This window comes from Oncorhynchus keta, chromosome 5 (genome assembly GCF_023373465.1).
Source record: "Oncorhynchus keta strain PuntledgeMale-10-30-2019 chromosome 5, Oket_V2, whole genome shotgun sequence".
In the NCBI taxonomy this organism is placed as follows: Eukaryota; Metazoa; Chordata; class Actinopteri; order Salmoniformes; family Salmonidae; genus Oncorhynchus; species Oncorhynchus keta.
Window position 1 is genome coordinate 39,210,083 of NC_068425.1, and position 26,854 is coordinate 39,236,936.

At 43.0% G+C, this 26,854-nt stretch overlaps 1 pseudogene; it reads left to right on the forward strand.

The window, feature by feature from the left end:
* The window catches only part of LOC127930333 (RNA binding protein fox-1 homolog 1-like), a 119,734-nt pseudogene that overhangs the window by 81,709 nt on the left and 11,171 nt on the right, over positions 1-26,854 (forward strand).

Here is a 26,854-nt window from a genome sequence, read left to right on the forward strand (position 1 = left end):
CAACACACAACACACATGCAACACACACACATATAACACACACAGACAACACGCATACAACACACACAACACACACACACACAACAGAACACACACACACAACACACATGCACTACACACACACACAACACACATACAACACACACACACAGCACACACACAACACACTACACACAACACACACACATGCAACACACACACACACACACAATACAACACGCACAACACACACACACAAGACACACATGCACACACACACATATACGATACCCAGAAACTCTCAGTTTTATCTGGGTGACATCTCGTCTCTTTTATCTTGGTCACAGAGGACCAAAAAGCAAAGTGTCATAACAGAGCCAGAGAGAGGTAACAGATGGACCTGGGAAAAATACTAGATGTAAATGTTATAATCATCATGATCATGAGGTCCTGTGTGGCTCAGTCGGTAGAGCATGGTGCTTGGACCTCGGGGCTCGGCGCTCAGGGCTTGGAGCTTGGTGCTTGGGGCTTGGACCTTAGAGCTTGGAGCTTGGAGCTTGGACCTTGGTGCTTGGAGCTTGGAGCTTGGAGATTGGTGCTTGGAGATTGGAGCTTGGACCTTAGAGCTTGGAGCTTGGAGCTTGGACCTTGGTGCTTGGAGCTTGGAGCTTGGACCTTAGAGCTTGGAGCTTGGAGCTTGGACCTTGGTGCTTGGAGCTTGGAGCTTGGACCTTAGAGCTTGGAGCTTGAACCTTGGTGCTTGGAGCTTGGAGCTTGGACCTTAGAGCTTGGAGCTTGGACCTTAGAGCTTGGAGCTTGGACCTTAGAGCTTGGAGCTTGGAGCTTGGTGCTTGGAGCTTGGACCTTGGAGCTTGGAGCTTGGACCTTGGAGCTTGGAGCTTGGAGCTTGGAGCTTGGAGCTTGGCGCTTGGAGCTTGGAGCTTGGAGCTTGGAGCTTGGTTGTTGGAGCTTGGAGCTTGGACCTCGGAGCTTGGAGCTTGGAGCTTGGAGCTTGGAGCTTGGAGCTTGGACCTTGGAGCTTGGACCTTGGAGCTTGGAGCTTGGAGCTTGGAGCTTGGAGCTTGGAGCTTGGAGCTTGGAGCTTGGACCTTAGAGCTTGGAGCTTGGAGCTTGGTCCTTGGACCTTGGTGCTTGGAGCTTGGACCTTAGAGCTTGGAGCTTGGAGCTTGGTTGTTGGAGCTTGGACTTCGGACCTCGGACCTCGGAGCTTGGACCTTGGAGCTTGGAGCTTGGAGCTTGGACCTTAGAGCTTGGACCTTAGAGCTTGGAGCTTGGAGCTTGGAGCTTGGAGCTTGGAGCTTGGAGCTTGGAGCTTGGAGCTTGGACCTCGGAGCTTGGAGCTTGGAGATTGGTCCTTGGTGCTTGGAGCTTGGACCTTAGAGCTTGGAGCTTGGACCTTGGACCTTGGTGCTTGGTGCTTGGAGCTTGGACCTTAGAGCTTGGAGCTTGGAGCTTGGACCTTGGTGCTTGGAGCTTGGAGCTTGGATCTTGGAGCTTGGAGCTTGGACCTTAGAGCTTGGACCTCGGAGCTTGGAGCTTGGACCTTGGGGCTTGGACCTTGGAGCTTGGACCTTAGAGCTTGGAGCTTGGACCTTAGAGCTTGGAGCTTGGAGCTTGGACCTTAGAGCTTGGAGCTTGGAGCTTGAACCTTAGAGCTTGGAGCTTGGAGCTTGAACCTTAGAGCTTGGACCTTAGAGCTTGGACCTTAGAGCTTGGGGCTTGGACCTTAGAGCTTGGAGCTTGGACCTTAGAGCTTGGACCTTGGGGCTTGGAGCTTGGTGCTTGAACCTTAGAGCTTGGACCTTAGAGCTTGGACCTTAGAGCTTGGGGCTTGGACCTTAGAGCTTGGAGCTTGGACCTTAGAGCTTGGACCTTGTGGCTTGGAGCTTGGTGCTTGGAGCCAAATGTTGTTGGTGGTGATTCCTGCTGGGGCCACACCCACGCGTAAAATATATGAGGTGTTTAGGATAAAAGTGTCTGCTAAATGGAACATGTGATTATTTGTCATCGAGTTGTTTCAACAGTCTGATCAGAATGTGGTAGGAAGATGAGGTATTTAGCAGTGACAGTAGTGACATCACCTTTAGGACTGTTCATTAGTTCAACTAACTGTTTTCTGATTGGTGTTTCGACGAAGGCCCCCTTTGACTCCTAGCGTGGGGTGCGAGATGCACTTTCTGGACCTCCCCAGCCTCCTTACCACCTCAGAGAAAGACTGGATCCCAAATCCCCCCTTCCCCTTGCATTTAGGTGTTCACACTCACTTCCCCCTTTTGCACAAGTGTCCCAAATGCAGGTAAAACTATAGGAGGGTGTAGGGGCTAATTAGCTCCACCGGTAGTCTCTTCTACTGAGCCAGCAATGCTGCCAGCTTCAGAGAGAAGTGGAATCCCATAAGGCACTGCGTTATTTTTTTAATTTGCGTAATTTCACACAAAATAATAGAGAGGCTTTTTCGAATGAAATGACACGTGTTGTTTATGTCCGATGTCCTGACTCGACACGTATAAAAGATGACATAGCACTCATGCTAACTGTTATATTTTGTTAAACGACGGGGGGATTTGTTCATTTTAATTTCTTGCTTGTTTTGTTATTTAAATGTGGAATATGAATTGCACCATTCAAGTCCGGAGTGTTGGTGCTTTCAAGACAACTGGGAACTCTGGGGAAAAAAAGAGGTCAAATCTTTTGAAGTCAAATCAGTGAAAGCGTCGGAAAGTGGAGCTCTAGAAAGATGCCTGAGTTTCCCACTTGGAATTCAGAAGAGTTGGATGACCGTTAATTAAAAAAAGAAAAATCTCAGTCCAAGCTAGTTTTTTTTTCACTGTTCTCAGTTGTCTTGGACACACTGAAGTCAGACGTCGGAGATTTGCGAGTTCCCAGTTGTTTTGAATGCGGCATGAGTACCGAATTTGATAGGTTTATTGATCCCCTCACCACTCTGGAAGTCACCCTCTGCGTTTGGTCAGCAACACGTGACAACAGAGGGCCCTCTGAGAGAGTTGGTGGGGGGCAAGGCGATGGTTTGGGATTCACAAAGAGAGACAGAGTAGGAAGAGGAGAGTGCCTGCAGAACTTCCCTGTTTGGCTCCACCCCTCTCATGTCTGGTGGTTTTTGATTGGACAAACTAACCTCTCCACAGACAGACAGGGTTGGTGTCTAGATGGTGCCTGCATGTCAACTTGCACTAATATGGATGTTTGTGTTTGTTTGTGTATGTTTGTGTTTGCATCCTTTGCAGTGTTGTTTACCAGGATGGATTTTATGGTGCAGATATTTATGTAAGTATTATTACCAGTGAATGACGTAGAGGACCGTAACAGAGATAGATGTGTTTCTACTTACCACTCAGGACACATGACATTCACATGTGCCTGTATTCATGTTGGTTGGTTGTATGCTGAGCCATATATTTAGAGAGTTGCAGAGCCATATATTTAGAGAGTTGCAGAGCCATATATTTAGAGAGTTGCTGAGCCAGGTATTTAGAGTGTTGCAGAGCCATATTTATTTAGAGAGTTGCAGAGCCAGATATTTAGAGTGTTGCAGAGCCAGATATTTAGAGAGTTGCAGAGCCAGATTTAGAGAGTTGCAGAGCCATATATTTAGAGTTGCTGAGCCATATATTTAGAGTTGCAGAGCCAGATATTTAGAGAGTTGCAGAGCCAGATATTTAGAGAGTTGCAGAGCCAGATATTTAGAGCCATTGGAGAGCCAGATATTTAGAGAGTTGCAGAGCCAGATATTTAGAGAGTTGCAGAGCCATATATTTAGAGAGTTGCAGAGCCATATATTTAGAGAGTTGCAGAGTCGGGTATTTAGATAATTGCAGAGTCAGGTATTTAGAGAGTTGCAGAGTCAGGTATTTAGAGAGTTGCAGAGCCAGGTATTTAGAGAGTTGCAGAGATATATTTAGAGAGTTGCAGAGCCAGGTATTTAGAGTGTTGCAGAGCCATATGAGAGTTGCAGAGCCATATATTTAGAGAGTTGCAGAGCCAGATATTTAGAGAGTTGCAGAGCCATATATTTAGAGAGTTGCAGAGCCAGTGCAGAGCCAGATATTTAGAGAGTTGCAGAGCCAGGTATTTTAGAGTTGCAGAGCCATTTAGATATTTAGATTTAGAGTTGCAGAGCCAGGTATTTAGAGAGTTGCAGAGCCAGATATTTAGAGAGTTGCAGAGCCATATATTTAGAGAGTTGCAGAGCCATATATTTAGAGAGTTGCAGAGCCAGGTATTTAGAGAGTTGCAGAGCCAGGTATTTAGAGAGTTGCAGAGCCATGTATTTAGAGAGTTGCAGAGCCATATATTTAGAGAGTTGCAGAGTCAGGTATTTAGAGAGTTGCAGAGTCAGGTATTTAGAGAGTTGCAGAGCCATATATTTAGAGAGTTGCAGAGTCAGGTATTTAGAGAGTTGCAGAGCCAGGTATTTAGAGAGTTGCAGAGCCATATATTTAGAGAGTTGCAGAGCCATGTATTTAGAGAGTTGCAGAGCCATCTATTTAGAGAGTTGCAGAGTCAGGTTATTTAGAGAGCAGAGCCAGAGTAGTTTAGAGAGTTGCAGAGCCATATATTTAGAGAGTTGCTGAGCCATAGAGAGTTGCAGAGCCAGGTATATTTAGAGAGTTGCAGAGCCAGGTATTTAGAGAGTTGCAGAGTCAGGTATTTAGAGAGTTGCAGAGCCATATATTTAGAGAGTTGCAGAGCCAGATATTTAGAGAGTTGCATATATTTAGAGAGTTGCAGAGCCATATATTTAGAGAGTTGCAGAGCCAGGTATTTAGAGAGTTGCAGAGCCAGTTTTATTTAGAGCCATATATTTAGAGTTGTAGAGCCATATATTTAGAGAGTTGCAGAGCCATATTTAGAGAGTTGCAGAGAGTTGCAGAGCCAGGTATTTAGAGAGTTGCAGAGTAGAGAGTTGCCATATATTTAGAGTTGTAGAGCCAGAGAGTTGTAGGAGAGTTGCTGAGCCAGGTATTTAGAGAGTTGCAGAGCCATATATTTAGAGAGTTGCAGAGTCAGGAATTTAGAGAGTTGCAGAGCCATATATTTAGAGAGTTGCTGAGCCATATATTTAGAGAGTTGCAGAGTCAGGAATTTAGAGAATTGCAGAGCCAGATATTTAGAGAGTTGCAGAGCCATATATTTAGAGAGTTGGAGAGCCAGATATTTAGAGAGTTGCAGAGCCAGATATTTAGAGAGTTGCAGAGCCATATATTTAGAGAGTTGCTGAGCCATATATTTAGAGAGTTGGAGAGCCAGATATTTAGAGAGTTGCAGAGCCATATATTTAGAGAGTTGGAGAGCCAGATATTTAGAGAGTTGCAGAGCCAGATATTTAGAGAGTTGCAGAGCCATATATTTAGAGAGTTGGAGAGCCAGATATTTAGAGAGTTGCAGAGCCAGATATTTATAGAGTTGCAGAGCCAGATATTTAGAGAGTTTCAGAGCCAGATATTTAGAGAGTTGCAGAGCCATATATTTAGAGAGTTGCAGAGCCATATATTTAGAGAGTTGCAGAGTCGGGTATTTAGATAATTGCAGAGTCAGGTATTTAGAGAGTTGCAGAGTCAGGTATTTAGAGAGTTGCAAAGCCAGGTATTTAGAGAGTTGCAGAGTTATATATTTAGAGAGTTGCAGAGCCAGGTATTTAGAGTGTTGCAGAGCCATATATTTAGAGAGTTGCTGAGCCATATATTTAGAGAGTTGCAGAGCCATATATTTAGAGAGTTGCTGAGCCATATATTTAGAGAGTTGGAGAGCCAGATATTTAGAGAGTTGCAGAGCCATATATTTAGAGAGTTGGAGAGCCAGATATTTAGAGAGTTGCAGAGCCAGATATTTAGAGAGTTGCAGAGCCATATATTTAGAGAGTTGCAGAGCCATATATTTAGAGAGTTGCAGAGTCGGGTATTTAGATAATTGCAGAGTCAGGTATTTAGAGAGTTGCAGAGTCAGGTATTTAGAGAGTTGCAAAGCCAGGTATTTAGAGAGTTGCAGAGTCATATATTTAGAGAGTTGCAGAGCCAGGTATTTAGAGTGTTGCAGAGCCATATATTTAGAGAGTTGCTGAGCCAGATATTTCCAGATATTTAGAGAGTTGCAGAGCCAGATATTTAGAGAGTTGCAGAGCCATATATTTAGAGAGTTGCAGAGCCATGTATTTAGAGAGTTGCAGATCCAGGTATTTAGAGAGTTGCAGAGCCAGATATTTAGAGAGTTGCAGAGCCAGGTATTTAGAGAGTTGCAGAGCCATATATTTAGAGAGTTGCAGAGCCATATATTTAGAGAGTTGCAGAGCCATGTATTTAGAGAGTTGCTGAGCCAGGTATTTAGAGAGTTGCAGAGTCGGGTATTTAGAGAGTTGCAGAGCTATATATTTATAGAGTTGCAGAGTCAGGTATTTAGAGAGTTGCAGAGCCATATATTTATAGAGTTGCAGAGTCAGGTATTTAGAGAGTTGCAGAGCCATATATTTATAGAGTTGCAGAGTCAGGTATTTAGAGAGTTGCAGAGTCAGGTATTTAGAGAGTTGCAGAGTCAGGTATTTAGAGAGTTGCAGAGCCAGGTATTTAGAGAGTTGCAGAGTCAGGTATATAGAGAGTTGCAGAGTCAGGTATTTAGAGAGTTGCAGAGTCAGGTATTTAGAGAGTTGCAGAGTCAGGTATATAGAGAGTTGCAGAGTCAGGTATTTAGAGAGTTGCAGAGTCAGGTATTTAGAGAGTTGCTGAGCCATATATTTAGAGAGTTGTAGAGCCATGTATTTAGAGAGTTGTAGAGCCATATATTTAGAGAGTTGCAGAGTCAGGTATTTAGAGAGTTGCAGAGTCAGGTATTTAGAGAGTTGCTGAGCCATATATTTAGAGAGTTGTAGAGCCATATATTTAGAGAGTTGTAGAGCCATATATTTAGAGAGTTGCTGAGCCAGGTATTTAGAGAGTTGTAGAGCCATATATTTAGAGAGTTGTAGAGCCATATATTTAGAGAGTTGCTGAGCCAGGTATTTAGAGAGTTGCTGAGCCATATATTTAGAGAGTTGTAGAGCCATATATTTAGAGAGTTGTAGAGCCATATATTTAGAGAGTTGTAGAGCCATATATTTAGAGAGTTGCTGAGCCAGGTATTTAGAGAGTTGCAGAGTCATATATTTAGAGAGTTGCAGAGTCAGGTATTTAGAGAGTTGCAGAGCCAGATATTTAGAGAGTTGCAGAGTCAGGTATATAGAGAGTTGCAGAGTCAGGTATTTAGAGAGTTGCAGAGCCAGGTATTTAGAGAGTTGCTGAGCCATATATTTAGAGAGTTGCAGAGCCATAGATTTAGAGCCAGAGTTGCAGAGCCAGGTATTTAGAGAGTTGCAGAGTCAGGTATTTTAGAGAGTTGCTGAGCCATATTTTAGAGAGTTGCAGAGCCATATATTTAGAGAGTTGCAGAGCCATATTTTAGAGAGTTGCTGAGCCAGGTATTTAGAGAGTTGTAGAGCCATATATTTAGAGAGTTGCAGAGCCATATATTTAGAGAGTTGCTGAGCCAGGTATTTAGAGAGTTGCAGAGCCATATATTTAGAGAGTTGTAGAGCCATATATTTAGAGAGTTGTAGAGCCAGGTATTTAGAGAGTTGCAGAGCCATTATTTAGAGAGTTGCAGAGCCAGGTATTTAGAGAGTTGCAGAGCCAGGTATTTAGAGAGTTGCAGAGCCATATATTTAGAAGTTGCAGAGCCATATTTAGAGAGTTTAGCCATATATTTAGAGAGTTGCAGAGCCATATATTTAGAGAGAGCCATATATTTAGAGAGTTGCAGAGCCAGATATTTAGAGAGTTGCAGAGCCAGGTATTTAGAGAGTTGCAGAGCCATATATTTAGAGAGTTGCAGAGCCAGGTATTTAGAGAGTTGCTGAGCCATATTTAGATTGCTGAGCCAGGTATTTAGAGTGTTGCAGAGCCATTTATATTTAGAGAGTTGCTGAGCCAGGTATTTAGAGTGTTGCAGAGCCATATATTTAGAGAGTTGCAGAGCCATATATTTAGAGAGTTGCAGAGCCATATATTTAGAGAGTTGCAGAGCCAGGTATTTAGAGAGTTGCAGAGCCAGGTATTTAGAGAGTTGCAGAGCCATTATTTAGAGCCAGAGCCAGGTATTTAGAGAGTTGCAGAGCCATATATTTAGAGAGTTGCAGAGCCATATATTTAGAGAGTTGCTGAGCCAGGTATTTAGAGAGTTGCAGAGCCATATATTTAGAGAGTTGCAGAGCCAGGTATTTAGAGAGTTGCAGAGCCATATATTTAGAGAGTTGCAGAGCCATATATTTAGAGAGTTGCAGAGCCAGGTATTTAGAGAGTTGCAGAGCCATATATTTAGAGAGTTGCAGAGCCATATATTTAGAGAGTTGCAGAGCCAGATATTTAGAGAGTTGCAGAGCCAGGTATTTAGAGAGTTGCAGAGCCATATATTTAGAGAGTTGCAGAGCCAGGTATTTAGAGAGTTGCAGAGCCATATATTTAGAGAGTTGCAGAGCCAGGTATTTAGAGAGTTGCAGAGCCATATATTTAGAGAGTTGCAGAGCCATATATTTAGAGAGTTGCAGAGCCAGGTATTTAGAGAGTTGCAGAGCCAGGTATTTAGAGAGTTGCAGAGCCAGGTATTTAGAGAGTTGCAGAGCCATATATTTAGAGAGTTGCAGAGTCAGGTATTTAGAGAGTTGTAGAGCCATATATTTAGAGAGTTGCTGAGCCATATATTTAGAGAGTTGCAGAGCCATATATTTAGAGAGTTGCAGAGTCAGGTATTTAGAGAGTTGCAGAGCCATATATTTAGAGAGTTGCAGAGTCAGGTATTTAGAGAGTTGCAGAGTCAGATATTTAGAGAGTTGCAGAGCCATATATTTAGAGAGTTGCAGAGTCAGGTATTTAGAGAGTTGCTGAGCCATATATTTAGAGAGTTGCTGAGTCAGGTATTTAGAGAGTTGCAGAGTCAGGTATTTAGAGAGTTGCAGAGTCAGGTATTTAGAGAGTTGTGAGTCCTTATTTAGCTCAGTTGCAGAGCATGGCAGCAACGCCAGGGTTTAGTGGGTTCGATTCCCGGGACCACCCATACGTTTAGAGAGTGTATGCACATATTTAGACTGTATTTAGTTGCAGCAGATATTTAGAGAGTTGCAGAAATTTAGAGAGTCTGCTAAATGGCATATATTATATTATTATAGAGAGTTGCTGAGCCAGGTTATTTAGAGAGTTGCAGAGTCATATATTTAGAGAGTTGCAGAGTCAGGTATTTAGAGAGTTGCTGAGACATATATTTAGAGAGTTGCAGAGTCAGTTATTTAGAGAGTTGCAGAGTCAGGTATTTAGAGAGTTGCAGAGTCATATATTTAGAGAGTTGCAGAGTCAGGTATTTAGAGAGTTGCAGAGCCAGGTATTTAGAGAGTTGCAGAGTCATATATTTAGAGAGTTGCAGAGCCATGTATTTAGAGAGTTGCAGAGCCATATATTTAGAGAGTTGCAGAGCCAGATATTTAGAGAGTTGCAGAGCCATATATTTAGAGAGTTGCAGAGCTATATATTTAGAGAGTTGCAGAGTCATATATTTAGAGAGTTGCAGAGCCAGATATTTAGAGAGTTGCAGAGTCATATATTTAGAGAGTTGCAGAGCCAGGTATTTTAGAGAGTTGCAGAGCCATGTATTTAGAGAGTTGCAGAGTCAGGTATTTAGAGAGTTGCAGAGTCAGGTATTTATAGAGTTGCAGAGCCAGGTATTTAGAGAGTTGCAGAGCCACATATTTAGAGAGTTGCAGATCCATATATTTAGAGAGTTGCAGAGCCAGGTATTTAGAGAGTTGCAGAGCCATATATTTAGAGAGTTGCAGAGCCATATATTTAGAGAGTTGCAGCATCAGGTATTTAGAGAGTTGCAGAGTCAGGTATTTAGAGAGTTGCAGAGTCAGGTATTTAGAGAGTTGCAGAGTCAGGTATTTAGAGAGTTGCAGAGTCAGGTATTTAGAGAGTTGCAGAGCCATATATTTAGAGAGTTGCTGAGCCAGGTATTTAGAGAGTTGCAGAGCCATATATTTAGAGAGTTGCAGAGCCAGGTATTTAGAGAGTTGCTGAGCCATATATTTAGAGAGTTGCAGAGCCAGGTATTTAGAGAGTTGCAGAGCCATATATTTAGAGAGTTGCAGAGCCATATATTTAGAGAGTTGCTGAGCCAGGTATTTAGAGAGTTGCAGAGCCATATATTTAGAGAGTTGCAGAGGCAGGTATTTAGAGAGTTGCAGAGGCAGGTATTTAGAGAGTTGCTGAGCCATATATTTAGAGAGTTGCATAGCCATATATTTAGAGAGTTGCAGAGCCAGATATTTCCAGATATTTAGAGAGTTGCAGAGCCAGATATTTAGAGAGTTGCAGAGCCAGGTATTTAGAGAGTTGCAGAGCCAGTTATTTAGAGAGTTGCAGAGCCAGATATTTCCAGATATTTAGAGAGTTGCAGAGCCAGATATTTAGAGAGTTGCAGAGTCAGGTATTTAGAGAGTTGCAGAGACAGATATTTAGAGAGTTGCAGAGCCATATATTTAGAGAGTTGCAGAGTCAGGTATTTAGAGATTTGCTGAGCCATATATTTAGAGAGTTGCTGAGTCAGGTATGTAGAGAGTTGCAGAGTCAGGTATTTAGAGAGTTGCAGAGTCAGGTATTTAGAGAGTTGCAGAGTCAGGTATTTAGAGAGTTGCTGAGCCATATCTTTAGAGAGTTGCTGAGCCAGGTATTTAGAGAGTTGCAGAGTCAGGTATTTAGAGAGTTGCAGAGCCATATATTTAGAGAGTTGCAGAGCCAGGTATGTAGAGAGTTGCAGAGCCATATATTTAGAGAGTTGCAGAGTCAGGTATTTAGAGAGTTGCAGAGTCAGGTATTTAGAGAGTTGCAGAGTCAGGTATTTAGAGAGTTGCAGAGTCATATATTTAGAGAGTTGCAGAGTCAGGTATTTAGAGAGTTGCAGAGCCATATATTTAGAGAGTTGCAGAGCCAGGTATTTAGAGAGTTGCAGAGCCATATATTTAGAGAGTTGCAGAGCCATATATTTAGAGAGTTGCAGAGCCATATATTTAGAGAGTTGCAGAGCCAGGTATTTAGAGAGTTGCAGATCCATATATTTAGAGAGTTGCAGAGCCATATATTTAGAGAGTTGCAGAGTCATATATTTAGAGAGTTGCAGCATCAGGTATTTAGAGAGTTGCAGAGTCAGGTATTTAGAGAGTTGCAGAGCCATATATTTGGAGAGTTACTGAGCCATATATTTAGAGAGTTGCAGCATCAGGTATTTAGAGAGTTGCAGAGTCAGGTATTTAGAGAGTTGCAGAGCATCGGGTATTTAGAGAGTTGCAGAGGCAGGTATTTAGAGAGTTGCAGAGCCATATATTTAGAGAGTTGCAGCATCGGGTATTTAGAGAGTTGCAGAGGCAGGTATTTAGAGAGTTGCAGAGCCAGGTATTTATAGAGTTGCAGCATCAGGTATTTAGAGAGTTGCAGAGTCAGGTATTTAGAGAGTTGCAGAGATCGGGTATTTAGAGAGTTGCAGAGGCAGGTATTTAGAGAGTTGCAGAGCCATATATTTAGAGAGTTGCAGCATCGGGTATTTAGAGAGTTGCAGAGTCAGGTATTTAGAGAGTTGCAGAGCCAGGTATTTATAGAGTTGCAGCATCAGGTATTTAGAGAGTTGCAGAGTCAGGTATTTATAGAGTTGCAGAGCCATATATTTAGAGAGTTGCAGAGCCAGGTATTTAGAGAGTTGCAGAGTCAGGTATTTAGAGAGTTGCAGAGCCAGGTATTTAGAGAGTTGCAGAGCCAGGTATTTAGAGAGTTGCAGAGCCATATATTTAGAGAGTTGCAGAATCAGGTATTTAGAGAGTTGCAGAGTCAGGTATTTAGAGAGTTGCAGAGCCATATATTTAGAGAGTTGCAGAGCCAGGTATTTAGAGAGTTGCAGAACCATATATTTAGAGAGTTGCAGAGCCATATATTTGGAGAGTTGCAGAGCCAGATATTTAGAGAGTTGCAGAGCCATATATTTAGAGAGTTGCAGAGCCATATATTTAGAGAGTTGCAGAGCCATATATTTGGAGAGTTGCAGAGCCATATATTTAGAGAGTTGCAGCATCAGGTATTTAGAGAGTTGCAGAGCCAGGTATTTAGAGAGTTGAAGAGCCATATATTTAGAGAGTTGCAGCATCAGGTATTTAGAGAGTTGCAGAGCCATATATTTAGAGAGTTGCAGAGTCAGGTATTTCGAGAGTTGCTGAGCCAGGTTATTTAGAGAGTTGCAGAGTCAGGTATTTAGAGAGTTGCAGAGTCAGGTATTTAGAGAGTTGCAGAGTCAGGTATTTAGAGAGTTGCAGAGTCAGGTATTTAGAGAGTTGCTGAGCCAGGTTATTTAGAGAGTTGCAGAGTCAGGTATTTAGAGAGTTGCAGAGTCAGGTATTTATAGAGTTGCAGAGCCATATATTTAGAGAGTTGCAGAGCCAGGTATTTAGAGAGTTGCAGAGTCAGGTATTTAGAGAGTTGCAGAGTCAGGTATTTAGAGAGTTGCAGAGCCAGGTATTTATAGAGTTGCAGAGCCATATATTTAGAGAGTTGCAGCATCAGGTATTTAGAGAGTTGCAGAGTCAGGTATTTATAGAGTTGCAGAGCCATATATTTAGAGAGTTGCAGAGCCAGGTATTTAGAGAGTTGCAGAACCATATATTTAGAGAGTTGCAGAGCCATATATTTGGAGAGTTGCAGAGCCAGATATTTAGAGAGTTGCAGAGCCATATATTTAGAGAGTTGCAGAGCCATATATTTAGAGAGTTGCAGAGCCATATATTTGGAGAGTTGCAGAGCCATATATTTAGAGAGTTGCAGCATCAGGTATTTAGAGAGTTGAAGAGCCATATATTTAGAGAGTTGCAGCATCAGGTATTTAGAGAGTTGCAGAGCCAGGTATTTAGAGAGTTGCAGAGCCATATATTTAGAGAGTTGCAGCATCAGGTATTTAGAGAGTTGCAGAGTCAGGTATTTAGAGAGTTGCAGAGTCAGGTATTTAGAGAGTTGCAGAGTCAGGTATTTAGAGAGTTGCAGAGCCAGATATTTGGAGAGTTACTGAGCCATATATTTAGAGAGCTGGGAATTTGAGGTTTCTGCATTATGATGCTTTAATGAATAATCTATCGCTCCCCAGCAACATTACGTGGGGGATATTTAAACTGTGCTATGTAACTGAATGTCTAATTAGAACAATATTCAACATTGCAAAAGTTGGCCCTCTCTAAAATGTCATATATGGTTTGGTTTGGTTGAATGTGGACAGCTCAATGTAATGTAAACACAACCTGCCATACCAATGTCTATAGACCTACATCAGCTCAATGTAATGTAAACACAACCTGCCATACCAATGTCTATAGACCTACATCAGCTCAATGTAACGTAAACACAACCTGCCATACCAATGTCTATAGACCTACATCAGCTCAATGTAATGTAAACACATACAAATCCAGAAATATAATACAGTATTACATCAGCTCAGAATGGTAATAATATAGTACAGTAATACATCAGTAGAATGGTAATAATATAGTACACTATTACATCAGTAGAATGGTAATAATATAGTATAGACCTACATCAGTATAATGGTAATAATATATACAGTAATATATCAGTAGAATGGTAATAATATATTACATTAATATACATCAGTAGAATGTAATAATATAGTACACTACATCAGTAGAATGGTAATAATATAGTACAGTATTACATCAGTATAATGGTAATAATATAGTACAGTATTACATCAGTATAATGGTAATAATATAGTACAGTAATACATCAGTAGAATGGTAATAATATAGTACAGTAATACATCAGTAGAATGGTAATAATATAGTACAGTAATACATCAGTAGAATGGTAATAATATAGTACAGTAATACATCAGTAGAATGGTAATAATATAGTACACTATTACATCAGTAGAATGGTAATAATATAGTACAGTAATACATCAGTAGAATGGTAATAATATAGTACAGTAATACATCAGTAGAATGGTAATAATATATACAGTAATACATCAGTAGAATGGTAATAATATAGTACAGTATTACATCAGTAGAATGGTAATAATATATTACAGTAATACATCAGTAGAATGGTAATAATATAGTACAGTATTACATCAGTAGAATGGTAATAATATAGTACACTACATCAGTATAATGGTAATAATATAATTACAGTAATATATCAGTAGAATGGTAATAATATAGTACACTACATCAGTAGAATGGTAATAATATATTACAGTAATACATCAGTAGAATGGTAATAATATAGTACAGTATTACATCAGTAGAATGGTAATAATATAGTACAGTATTACATCAGTAGAATGGTAATAATATAGTACAGTAATACATCAGTAGAATGGTAATAATATAGTACAGTAATACATCAGTATAATGGTAATAATATAGTACAGTAATACATCAGTAGAATGGTAATAATATAGTACAGTAATACATCAGTATAATGGTAATAATATAGTACAGTAATACATCAGTAGAATGGTAATAATATAGTACAGTATTACATCAGTAGAATGGTAATAATATAGTACAGTATTACATCAGTAGAATGGTAATAATATAGTACAGTATTACATAAGTAGAATGGTAATAATATAGTACAGTAATACATCAGTAGAATGGTAATAATATAGTACACTACATCAGTAGAATGGTAATAATATATTACAGTAATACATCAGTAGAATGGTAATAATATAGTACAGTAATACATCAGTAGAATGGTAATAATATAGTACACTATTACATCAGTAGAATGGTAATAATATAGTACAGTAATACATCAGTAGAATGGTAATAATATAGTACAGTATTACATCAGTAGAATGGTAATAATATAGTACAGTATTACATCAGTAGAATGGTAATAATATAGTACAGTAATACATCAGTAGAATGGTAATAATATAGTACAGTATTACATCAGTAGAATGGTAATAATATAGTACAGTAATACATCAGTAGAATGGTAATAATATAGTACAGTAATACATCAGTAGAATGGTAATAATATAGTACAGTATTACATCAGTAGAATGGTAATAATATAGTACAGTAATACATCAGTAGAATGGTAATAATATAGTACACTATTACATCAGTAGAATGGTAATAATATAGTACAGTAATACATCAGTAGAATGGTAATAATATAGTACAGTATTACATCAGTAGAATGGTAATAATATAGTACAGTAATACATCAGTAGAATGGTAATAATATAGTACAGTAATACATCAGTATAATGGTAATAATATAGTACAGTAATACATCAGTAGAATGGTAATAATATAGTACAGTATTACATCAGTAGAATGGTAATAATATAGTACAGTATTACATCAGTAGAATGGTAATAATATAGTACAGTATTACATCAGTAGAATGGTAATAATATAGTACAGTATTACATCAGTATAATGGTAATAATATAGTACAGTAATACATCAGTAGAATGGTAATAATATATTACAGTAATACATCAGTAGAATGGTAATAATATAGTACACTATTACATCAGTAGAATGGTAATAATATAGTACAGTATTACATCAGTAGAATGGTAATAATATAGTACAGTAATACATCAGTAGAATGGTAATAATATAGTACAGTAATACATCAGTAGAATGGTAATAATATATAGATGAGCAGAGAACAGTAGGGACACTCAATTTTACAGGAACCAGAAACAGGATACACTATATTTAACAGGAACCAGAAACAGGAGACACTATATTTAACAGGAACCAGAAACAGGATACACTATATTTAACAGGAACCAGAAACAGGATACACTATATTTAACAGGAACCAGTAACAGGAGACACTATATTTAACAGGAACCAGAAACAGGATACACTATATTTAACAGGAACCAGAAACAGGATACACTATATTTAACAGGAACCAGTAACAGGAGACACTATATTTAACAGGAACCAGAAACAGGAGACACTATATTTAACAGGAACCAGAAACAGGATACACTATATTTAACAGGAACCAGTAACAGGAGACACTATATTTAACAGGAACCAGTAACAGGATACACTATATTTAACAGGAACCAGTAACAGGAGACACTATATTTAGCAGGAACCAGTAACAGGAGACACTATATTTAGCAGGAACCAGTAACAGGAGACACTATATTTAACAGGAACCAGTAACAGGAGACACTATATTTAATAGGAACCAGTAACAGGAGACACTATATGTTTTTATAGGGAACATAATCACGTCATCTCCTGGGGGCTTGCTGCTCTGCTCTGTGTGGTGAAATGCATGCTGGTCGTGTTTCTGGCCATGCCTTGGTTGGCGTGACTTTGTGGTTGGTTGAACATGGAGTCTTGCTGTGCTCACAGACTGATCGTCACTGCATCACCGCACACCCGCCTGTCGCATGGATGTGTGTGTGTGTGTGTGTGTGTGTGTGTGTGTGTGTGTGTGTGTGTGTGTGTGTGTGTGTGTGTGTGTGTGTGTGTGTGTGTGTGTGTGTGTGCGTGTGCGTGTGCGCGCGTGTCTGTGTCTGTGTCTGTGTCTGTGTCTGTGTCTGTGTCTGCGTGCGTGTGTGCGTGCGTGCGTGTGCCTGATTGAACAGCATTACATGAAATTAAATCTGTGTTCTTTATAGAACATATGGGACTCTGTTGCAAGGCAGTTCTGTCAAATTAGTCTTTGAAAACAAATATGACATTTTAATGAAGAAATGTATCTACTTCCATTTATTATGAATTATCAATACATTATTGATCGTGTGGCGTAATTCATTCAACACACAGAAATATTTACCATCCAAAGCATTTCATATGTATTGAGTCCTGCGTCAGCCTTGTTATGGATCAGACTGTGTGATGGTGTATTCTGTCAATATATGTATAGATCCATGAACACGGCAGAATATCAATGTTACGGACAGGAATCAATCACATTGATTAACCATCTGTGTGTGTGTGTGTGTGTGTGTGTGTGTGTGTGTGTGTGTGTGTGTGTGTGTGTGTGTGTGTGTGTGTGTGTGTGTGTGTGTGTGTGTGTGTGTGTGTGTGTGTGTGTGTGTGTGTGTGTGTGTGTGTGTGTGTGATTCCAGGGGGCTATGCTGCCTACAGGTATACTCAGCCTGCTGCCGCCACAGCAGCTGCTGCATTCGGTGACAGGTAAGATGGACCTCTTCTTTTTATCTCTCGCTCTCTGTCTCTCTTTCTGTAGCTCTCTCTCTCTCGCTCAACCTCAACTCTCTCTGTCTCTCCTTCTCTCTCACTAAGCTCTCTCTCTCCCTCAATCTCTCTCTCTGTCCCTCTCTCTCTCTCTCTGTCCCTCTTTCGCTCTCTCTCTCTGTCTTCTCTCTCTAAAACTCTCTGACTCTCTCTGTAAGTAATCAATGTCCGCATAAACAGTAAAAAACAGTAAAAACTACAGTATTTATGTGTGTATACCCTGCCCATTTCTTGCACCCCATATCACAATTAGTGCCACCCATAAGTGAGAAACCTGCGTGCCAAGAATAGACCATATGTGGTGTTCTCTGTGGTCATAGAAAGAGCAGAAGCGCTCGACCATCCGAGGACCCAGTGTTGCCTGCCTGCCTGCCTGCTGCCTGCCTGCCTGCCTGCCTGCCTGCCTGCCTGCCTGCCTGCCTGCCTGCTGCCTGCTTGCCTGCCTGCCTGCCTGCCTGCCTGCCTGACAGGTATCTCCTGATTGCCTGCCTGCCTGGCTCCCTGCCTGTCTGCCTGCCTGCCTGCCTGTGTGTGCCTGTGCCTGCCTGTGCCTGCCTGCCTGCCTGCCAGTCTGTGCCTGCCTGCCTGCCTGTGCTCTGCCTGTCTGCCTGCCTGCCTGCCTGTGCTGCCTGCCTGTGTTGCCTGCCTCTACCTGCCTGCCTCCTACTCAACCTGCTGCCGCCTCCTGCTGCCTGCCTGACTCCTAAGATGGACCTCTCCTGCTCTGCCTCCTGCCTCTTGCTGCCTGCCTCTCTCTCCCAGCCTGCCTGCCTGCCTGCCTGCCTGCCTGCTCCTCTGCCTCCTGCCTCCTCTCTCTGCCTCTCTCTCCTGCCTGCCTCCTGCTCTGCCTCCTGCTCTGCCTGCTTCTCCTGCTCTGCCTGCCTCTCTCTCCTGCCTCTGCCTCTCTCTCCTGCCTCTCCTCCTGCCTCTCTCCTCCTGCCTGCCTGCCTGCCTCTGCTCCTGCCTGCCTGCCTGCCTGCCTGGCTCTGCCCTTGCCTCCTGCCTGGCTGCCTGCCTCCTGCCTGCCTCTGCCTGCCTCTTGCCTCCTGCCTGCCTGCCTACCTCCTGCCTCTTGCTCTGCCTCTATCTCTTGCCTGCCCCTCTGCTTGCTCTCCTGCCTGCCTGCCTTCCTGCTCTCTGTCCCTCCTGCTGCCTGCCTGTCTGCCTGCCTGCCTGCTGCCTGCCTGCCTGCCTGCCTGCCTCTTTCTCTCTGCCTGCCTGCCTGCCTGCTCTTTCTGCCTGCCTGCCTGCCTGGCTCTCTCTCTCTCACTCTCTCCTCTCTCTCTCTACCTCCTCTGTAAGTAATAATGTCCACAGTAAAAAAACAGTAAAAACTCCTGCCTGCCTGCCTGCCTGTGCCTGCCTGCTTGCCTGCCTGCCTGCCTGCCTGCCTGCTCTACAATGCCTGCCTGCCATAAGCCTGCCTGCCTGCCTGCCTGCCTGCCTGCCCATATGCCTGGTGTTCTGCCTGCCTGCCTGCCTGCCTGCCTCGCCTGCCTGCCTGCCCCTGTGTTACCTGCCTGCCTGCCTGCCTACCTGCCTACCTGCCTGCCTGCCTGCCTGCCTGCCTGCCTGCCTGCCTGCCTGCCTGCCTGCCTCCCACCTGCCTGCCTGCCTGCCTGCCTGCCTGCCTGCCTGCCTGCCTGCCTGCCACCTGCCTGCCTGCCTGCCTGCCTCCTGCCTACCTGCCTGCCTACCTGCCTGCCTACCTACTACCTACCTATCTATCTATCTACCTACCTACCCTGCCTGCCTGCCTGCCTGCCTGCCTGCCTGCCTGCCTGCCTGCCTGCCTGCCTGCCTGCCTGCCTGCTGCCTGCCTGCCTGCCTGCCTGCCTGCCTGCCTGCCTGCCTGCCTGCCTGCCTGCCTGCCTGCCCACCTGCCTGCCTGCTGCCTGCCTGCCTGCCTGCCTGCCTGTACCTGCCTGCCTGCCTGTTGCCTGCCTGCCTGCCTGCCTGCCTGCTTACCTGCCTGCCTGCCTGCCTGCCTGCCTGCCTGCCTGCCTGCCTGCCTGCCTGCCTGCCTGCCTGCCTGCCTGCCTGCCTGCCTGCCTGCCTGCCTGCCTGCCTGCCTGCCTGCCTGCCTGCCTGCCTGCCTGCCTGCCTGCCTGCCTGCCTGCCTGCCTGCCTGCCTGCCTGCCTGCCTGCCTGCCTGCCTGCCTGCCTGCCTGCCTGCCTGCCTGCCTGCCTGCCTGCCTGCCTGCCTGCCTGCCTGCCTGCCTGCCTGCCTGGCCTGCCTGCCTGCCTGCCTGCCTGCCTGCTGCCTGCCTGCCTGCCTGCCTGCCTGCCTGCCTGCCTGCCTGCCTGCCTGCCTGCCTGCCTGCCTGCCTGCCTGCCTGCCTGCCTGCCTGCCTGGCTGCCTGGCTGCCTGCCTGCCTACCTGCCTGCCTGCCTGCCTGCCTGCCTGCCTGCCTGCCTGCCTGCCTGCCTGCCTGCCTGCCTGCCTGCCTGCCTGCCTGCCTGCCTGCCTGCCTGCCTGCCTGCCTGCCTGGCTGCCCTGCCTGCCTGCAGTCTGCCTGCCTGCCTGCCTGCCTGCCTGCCTGCCTGCCTGCCTGCCTGCCTGCCTGCCTGCCTGCCTGCCTGGCTGCCTGCCTGCCTGCCTGCCTGCCTGCCTGCCTGCCTGCCTGCCTGCCTGCCTGCCTGCCTGCCTGCCTGCCTGCCTGCCTGCCTGCCTGCCTGCCTGGCTGCCTGCCTGCCTGCCTGCCTGCCTGCCTGCCTGCCTGCCTGCCTGCCTGCCTGCCTGCCTGCCTGCCTGCCTGCCTGCCTGCCTGCCTGCCTACCTGCCTGCCTGCCTACCTATGCCTGCCTGCCTACCCTGCCTACCTACCTACCCACCTGCCTGCCTGCCTACCTACCTACCTACCTATTTACAGGTTATGGAAAATGAGATCTTTTAGTATTTCTCTTCGATGTCAAAGATAATATAACAAACTATAATATATACTACAGTTATACTGCAAAGACACGTCAGTAAACACTACAGTTAAACTGCAAAGACAAACTAAATCTTTTAGTTATTTCTGCAAAGATGTCAAAACATAATTATAACAAACACACTCATAAATATACTACAGTTATACTGCAAAGACACTACAGTAAACACTACAGTTATACTGCAAAGACACTACACTATATACTACAGTATACTGCAAAGACACTGCACTAAAGACTACAGTATACTGCAATCCATAAAACACTACATTATTTAATATAGTATATACTTGTGTTTTCATTTAATATAGTATTTATATGATAGTTAACTGTAAATACTACAGTGAATACTACAGTAAATAAGTGAATAATACAGTATACTACAGTAAATACTACAGTGAATAATACAGTATTCTACAGTAAGTACTACAGTGAATAATACAGTATTCTACAGTAAGTACTACAGTGAATAATACAGTATTCTACAGTAAGTACTACAGTGAATAATACAGTATTCTACAGTAAATACTACAGTGAATAATACAGTATTCTACAGTAAATACTACAGTGACTAATACATTTTCACTGTAGTGTTCTTGCTGACTTCAGTCTGTAAAAACACTATAGTGGATACTATAGTAAAGTCTGTAAAAACACTATAGTGGATACTATAGTAATGTCTGTAAAAACACTATAGTGGATACTATAGTAAAGTCTGTAAAAACACTATAGTGGATAATATAGTAATGTCTGTAAAAACACTATAGTGGATACTATAGTAATGTCTGTAAAAACACTATAGTGGATACTATAGTAATGTCTGTAAAAACCTATAGTGGATACTATAGTAATGTCTGTAAAAACACTATAGTGGATACTATAGCAAAGTCTGTAAAAACACTATAGTGGATACTATAGTAATGTCTGTAAAAACACTATAGTGGATACTATAGTAATGTCTGTAAAAACACTACAGTGGATACTATAGCAAAGTCTGTAAAAACACTATAGTGGATACTATAGTAAAGTATGTAAAAACACTATAGTGGATACTATAGTAAAGTCTGTAAAAACACTATAGTGGATACTATAGTAAAGTCTGTAAAAACACTATAGTGGATACTATAGTAATGTCTGTAAAAACACTATAGTGGATACTATAGTAAAGTCTGTAAAAACACTATAGTGGATACTATAGTAAAGTCTGTAAAAACACTATAGTGGATACTATAGTAAAGTCTGTAAAAACACTACAGTGTATTTATACCATAGAATACTATCGTATTTTTCATGTGGGTTTCTCTCTCGCTCTCTGCCTCTCTCTTGTGCTCTCGACCACTCTCTGTCTCTCTCCCTTTCTCTCTCTCCCTCTCTGTCTCTCTCCCTTCCTCTCTCTCTCTCCCCTCTCAGTTTCTCTCCTTCCTCTCTCTCTCTCCCTCTCTGTCTCTCTCGCTCTATACCTCTCACTCTCTCGCTCTCTCTCTCTCTGTCTCTCTCGCTCTATACCTCTCACCCTCTCTCTCTCTCTCTCTCCTCTCTCAGTCTCTCTCCCTATACCTCTCACTCTCTCGCGTTCTACCTCTCTCTCTCACCCTCTCTCTCTCTCTCTCTCTCTCTCTACCTCTCTTTCACTCTCTCGCTCTATACCTCTCACTCTCTCGCTCTCCCCCGCGTTCTACCTCTCTCTCACCCTCTCTCTCTCTCCAATCTCTGTCTCTCTCGCTCTATACCTCTCACCCTCTCTCTCTCTCTCTCCTCTCTGTCTCTCTCGCTCTATACCTCTCACTCTCTCGCTCTCCCCGCGTTCTACCTCTCTCTCACCCTCTCTCTCTCTCTCTCTCCTCTCTCAGTCTCTCTCGCTCTATACCTCTCACTCTCTGCTCTCTCCCGTTCTACCTCTCTCTCACCCTCTCTCTCTCTCCCCCTCATGGAACGTTCTACCTCTCTTTCACCCTCTCTCATTCTCAGTCTCTCTCTCTCCCCGTAGTTTATTAGTATAATTCCTTGGTCCAATCAGGAAGGTTGGGACCACAGGTACCCAGAATCCTCTACAATAATTGTCTGATTAAATCAAATGAGCTTGAAGACAGAGTTTAGCGGTGGAACCAAAGTGAGGGTTGCGGCAGGAGGGGTGACATTAGGGACGGACCAGACAGGGCTGAAGGATGACATGCAGGGTTTGCAGTAGGAGTGTCAGCCCCAAAGTGTTCTCTCATTAGATTCAGTCTGTTAACTTCACATCCTGTAAAGGATGGTACATTTAACATGGAACAGTAGACATTACTGTGGTGTTATCATGGAACAGTAGATATTACTGTGGTGTTATCATGGAACAGTAGATATTACTGTGGTGTTATCATGGAACAGTAGACAGTACTGCAGGAACAGTAGATATTACTGTGGTGTTAACATGGAACAGTAGATAGTGTGGTGTTATCATGGAACAGTAGACAGTACTGTGGTGTTAACATGGAACAGTAGACAGTACTGTGGTGTTATCATGGAACAGTAGACAGTACTGTGGTGTTATCATGGAACAGTAGACAGTACTGTGGTGTTATCATGGAACAGTAGACAGTACTGTGGTGTTATCATGGAACAGTAGACAGTACTGTGGTGTTATCATGGAACAGTAGACATTACTGTGGTGTTATCATGGAACAGTAGACAGTACTGTGGTGTTATCATGGAACAGTAGACAGTACTGTGGTGTTATCATGGAACAGTAGATATTACTGTGGTGTTATCATGGAACAGTAGACAGTACTGTGGTGTTAACATGGAACAGTAGACAGTGCTGTGGTGTTATCATGGAACAGTAGACAGTACTGTGGTGTTAACATGGAACAGTAGATATTACTGTGGTGTTATCATGGAACAGTAGATAGTACTGTGGTGTTATCTTGGAACAGTAGATATTACTGTGGTGTTAACATGGAACAGTAGATATTACTGTGGTGTTATCATGGAACAGTAGATATTACTGTGGTGTTAACATGGAACAGTAGACATTACTGTGGTGTTATCATGGAACAGTAGATATTACTGTGGTGTTAACATGGAACAGTAGACATTACTGTGGTGTTAACATGGAACAGTAGACATTACTGTGGTGTTATCATGGAACAGTAGATATTACTGTGGTGTTATCATGGAACAGTAGATATTACTGTGGTGTTATCATGGAACAGTAGACATTACTGTGGTGTTAACATGGAACAGTAGATATTACTGTGGTGTTAGGAACAGTAGATATTTAACATGGAACAGTAGACAGTACTGTGGTGTTATCATGGAACAGTAGACATTACTGTGGTGTTAACATGGAACAGTAGATATTACTGTGGTGTTAACATGGAACAGTAGATATTACTGTGGTGTTAACATGGAACAGTAGATATTACTGTGGTGTTATCATGGAACAGTAGATATTACTGTGGTGTTAACATGGAACAGTAGATATTACTGTGGTGTTAACATGGAACAGTAGATATTACTGTGGTGTTAACATGGAACAGTAGATATTACTGTGGTGTTATCATGGAACAGTAGACATTACTGTGGTGTTAACATGGAACAGTAGACATTACTGTGGTGTTAACATGGAACAGTAGACAGTACTGTGGTGTTAACATGGAACAGTAGATATTACTGTTGTGTTATCATGGAACAGTAGAGAGTACTGTGGTGTTATCATGGAACAGTAGACATTACTGTGGTGTTAACATGGAACAGTAGATAGTACTGTGGTGTTATCATGGAACAGTAGATATTACTGTGGTGTTAACATGGAACAGTAGATAGTACTAACCCATCCTCTTTCTCCCCATACCTCTTCACTTCATCCTCTACCCCTCTATCCCTAAATCATCCTCCTTCTCCCCATACCTCTTCACTTCATCCTCTACCCCTCTATCTCTAAATCATCCTCTTTCTCCCCATACCTCTTCACTTTATAGTCTACCCCTCTATCTCTGAATCAATTCCTCTTCCCCATACGTCTTCCTTCATCCCCACTTAAATCCCTCCCCCATCCCTCTTCTCTTTATAGTCTACCCCTCTAGATCTCCCTCAGAAATCACAGGGTAGATATCCCTTCCATCCACCTCCTTACCCTCCATGCCCTCCCCCATCCCGTCTTCTCTTTCCTCTGTCTTCCCCCCCCCTCCCCAGATCTCCCCTCAGAAAGCACAGGGGTATTGTGAATCTTCCATCCACCTCCTTACCCTCCATGCCTCTCCCCATCCAGTCTTCCCCTCTCCCCCCTCCCCCTCCCCAGATCTCCCCTCAGAAAGCACAGGGGTATTGTGAATCTTCCATCCACCTCCTTACCCTCCATGCCTCTCCCCATCCCGTCTTCCCCTCTCCTCCCTCCCCCTCCCCAGATCTCCCCTCAGAAAGCACAGGGGTATTGTGAATCTTCCATCCACCTCCTTACCCTCCATGCCTCTCCCCATCCCGTCTTCCCCTCTCCTCCCTCCCCCTCCCCAGATCTCCCCTCAGACAGCACAGTGCTATTGTGAATCTTATCTTCTCTTGCAGAGATAATTTGATCCTCCTTGCAGCAGATGAAATTTCTTGTAACACCTCTACAGGTAATCATAAATACAGAGAGTTATAGAATACAACTCAGTATCAAATCACATCACCCCCCCTCTCTCTCTCTCTCTCTCCTCAATCTCTCTCTCTCTCTCTCTCTCTCTCAATCTCTCTCTCTCTCTCTCTCTCTCTCTCTCTCTCTCTCTCTCTCTCTCTCTCCCAATCCCTCTCTCTCTCCTCTCCTCTCTCTCTCTCTCTCTCTCTCTCTCTCTCTCTCTCTCTCTCTCTCAATCTCTCTCTCTCTCTCCTCTCTCTCTCTCTCTCTCTCTCTCTCTCTCTCTCTCTCTCTCTCTCTCTCTCTCTCTCTCTCCCAATCCCTCTCTCACTCTCCTCGCTCACACTCTCTCTCTCTCTCTCCCATTCTCTCTCTCTCTCGTCTCTATCTCTCTCTCTCTCCCATTCTCTCTCTCTATCTCTCTCTCTCACGCTCTCTGCTCTCTCTCCCATTCTCTCTCTCTCTCTCTCCTCTATCGCTCTCTCTCTCCCATCTATCTATCTCTCATATTCTATCTCTCTCTCCCATTTTCTCTCTCTCTCCCATTTTCTCTCTCTCTCTCTCTCTCTCTCTCTTATCTATCTCCTACCTGTCTCTCTCTCCCATTCTATCTGTCTCTCTCCCATTCTCTCTCTCTCTCTCCTCATGCTCTCTCTCTCTCTCCCATTCTCTCTCTCTCTCTCTATCTCTCTCCCCATTCTCTCTCTCTCTCTCTCTCTCTCTCTCTCTCTCTCTCTCTCTCTCTCTCTCTCTCTCTCTCTCTCTCTCTCTCTCTCTCTCTCTCTGTCTATCTCTCTCTGTCTCTTATCCTCACCGTAGCAGTTATTACAACTGGTGTCATGATGTCTGATAGCAGGCCCTTCGTAGAGCTTAGTCTTGTCATGAACAGGATTTACTATTTCATTAGCAGTTATAACAACTGGTGTCATGATTTACTATGTCATAAGCAGTTATAACAACTGGTGTCATGATTTACTATGTCATAAGCAGTTATAACAACTGGTGTCATGATTTACTATGTCATAAGCAGTTATAACAACTGGTGTCATGATTTACTATGTCATAAGCAGTTATAACAACTGGTGTCATGATTTACTATGTCATAAGCAGTTATAACAACTGGTGTCATGATTTACTATGTCATAAGCAGTTATAACAACTGGTGTCATGATTTACTATGTCATAAGCAGTTATAACAACTGGTGTCATTATTTACTATGTCATAAGCAGTTATAACAACTGGTGTCATGATTTACTATGTCATAAGCAGTTATAACAACTGGTGTCATATTTACTATGTCATAAGCAGTTATAACAACTGGTGTCATGATTTACTATGTCATAAGCAGTTATAACAACTGGTGTCATGATTTACTATGTCATAAGCAGTTATAACAACTGGTGTCATGATTTACTATGTCATAAGCAGTTATAACATCTGGTGTCATGATTTACTATGTCATAAGCAGTTATAACAACTGGTGTCATGATTTACTATGTCATAAGCAGTTATAACATCTGGTGTCATGATTTACTATGTCATAAGCAGTTATAACAACTGGTGTCATGATTTACTATGTCATAGCAGTTATAACAACTGGTGTCATGATTTACTATGTCATAAGCAGTTATAACATCTGGTGTCATGATTTACTATGTCATAAGCAGTTATAACAACTGGTGTCATCTATGACTGACGATCTATTAGGAACCATTATTATGCTAAACTACCATTGGCTGTTAGTAGAGAATATAGGTCAGTATAGTAGAGACTGTAGGTCAGTATAGTAGAGACTGTACTGTAGGTCAGTATAGTAGAGACTGTACTGTAGGTCAGTATAGTAGAGACTGTAGGTCAGTATAGTAGAGACTGTAGGTCAGTATAGTAGAGACTGTAGGTCAGTATAGTAGAGACTGTAGGTCAGTATAGTAGAGACTGTACTGTAGGTCAGTATAGTAGAGACTGTAGGTCAGTATAGTAGAGACTG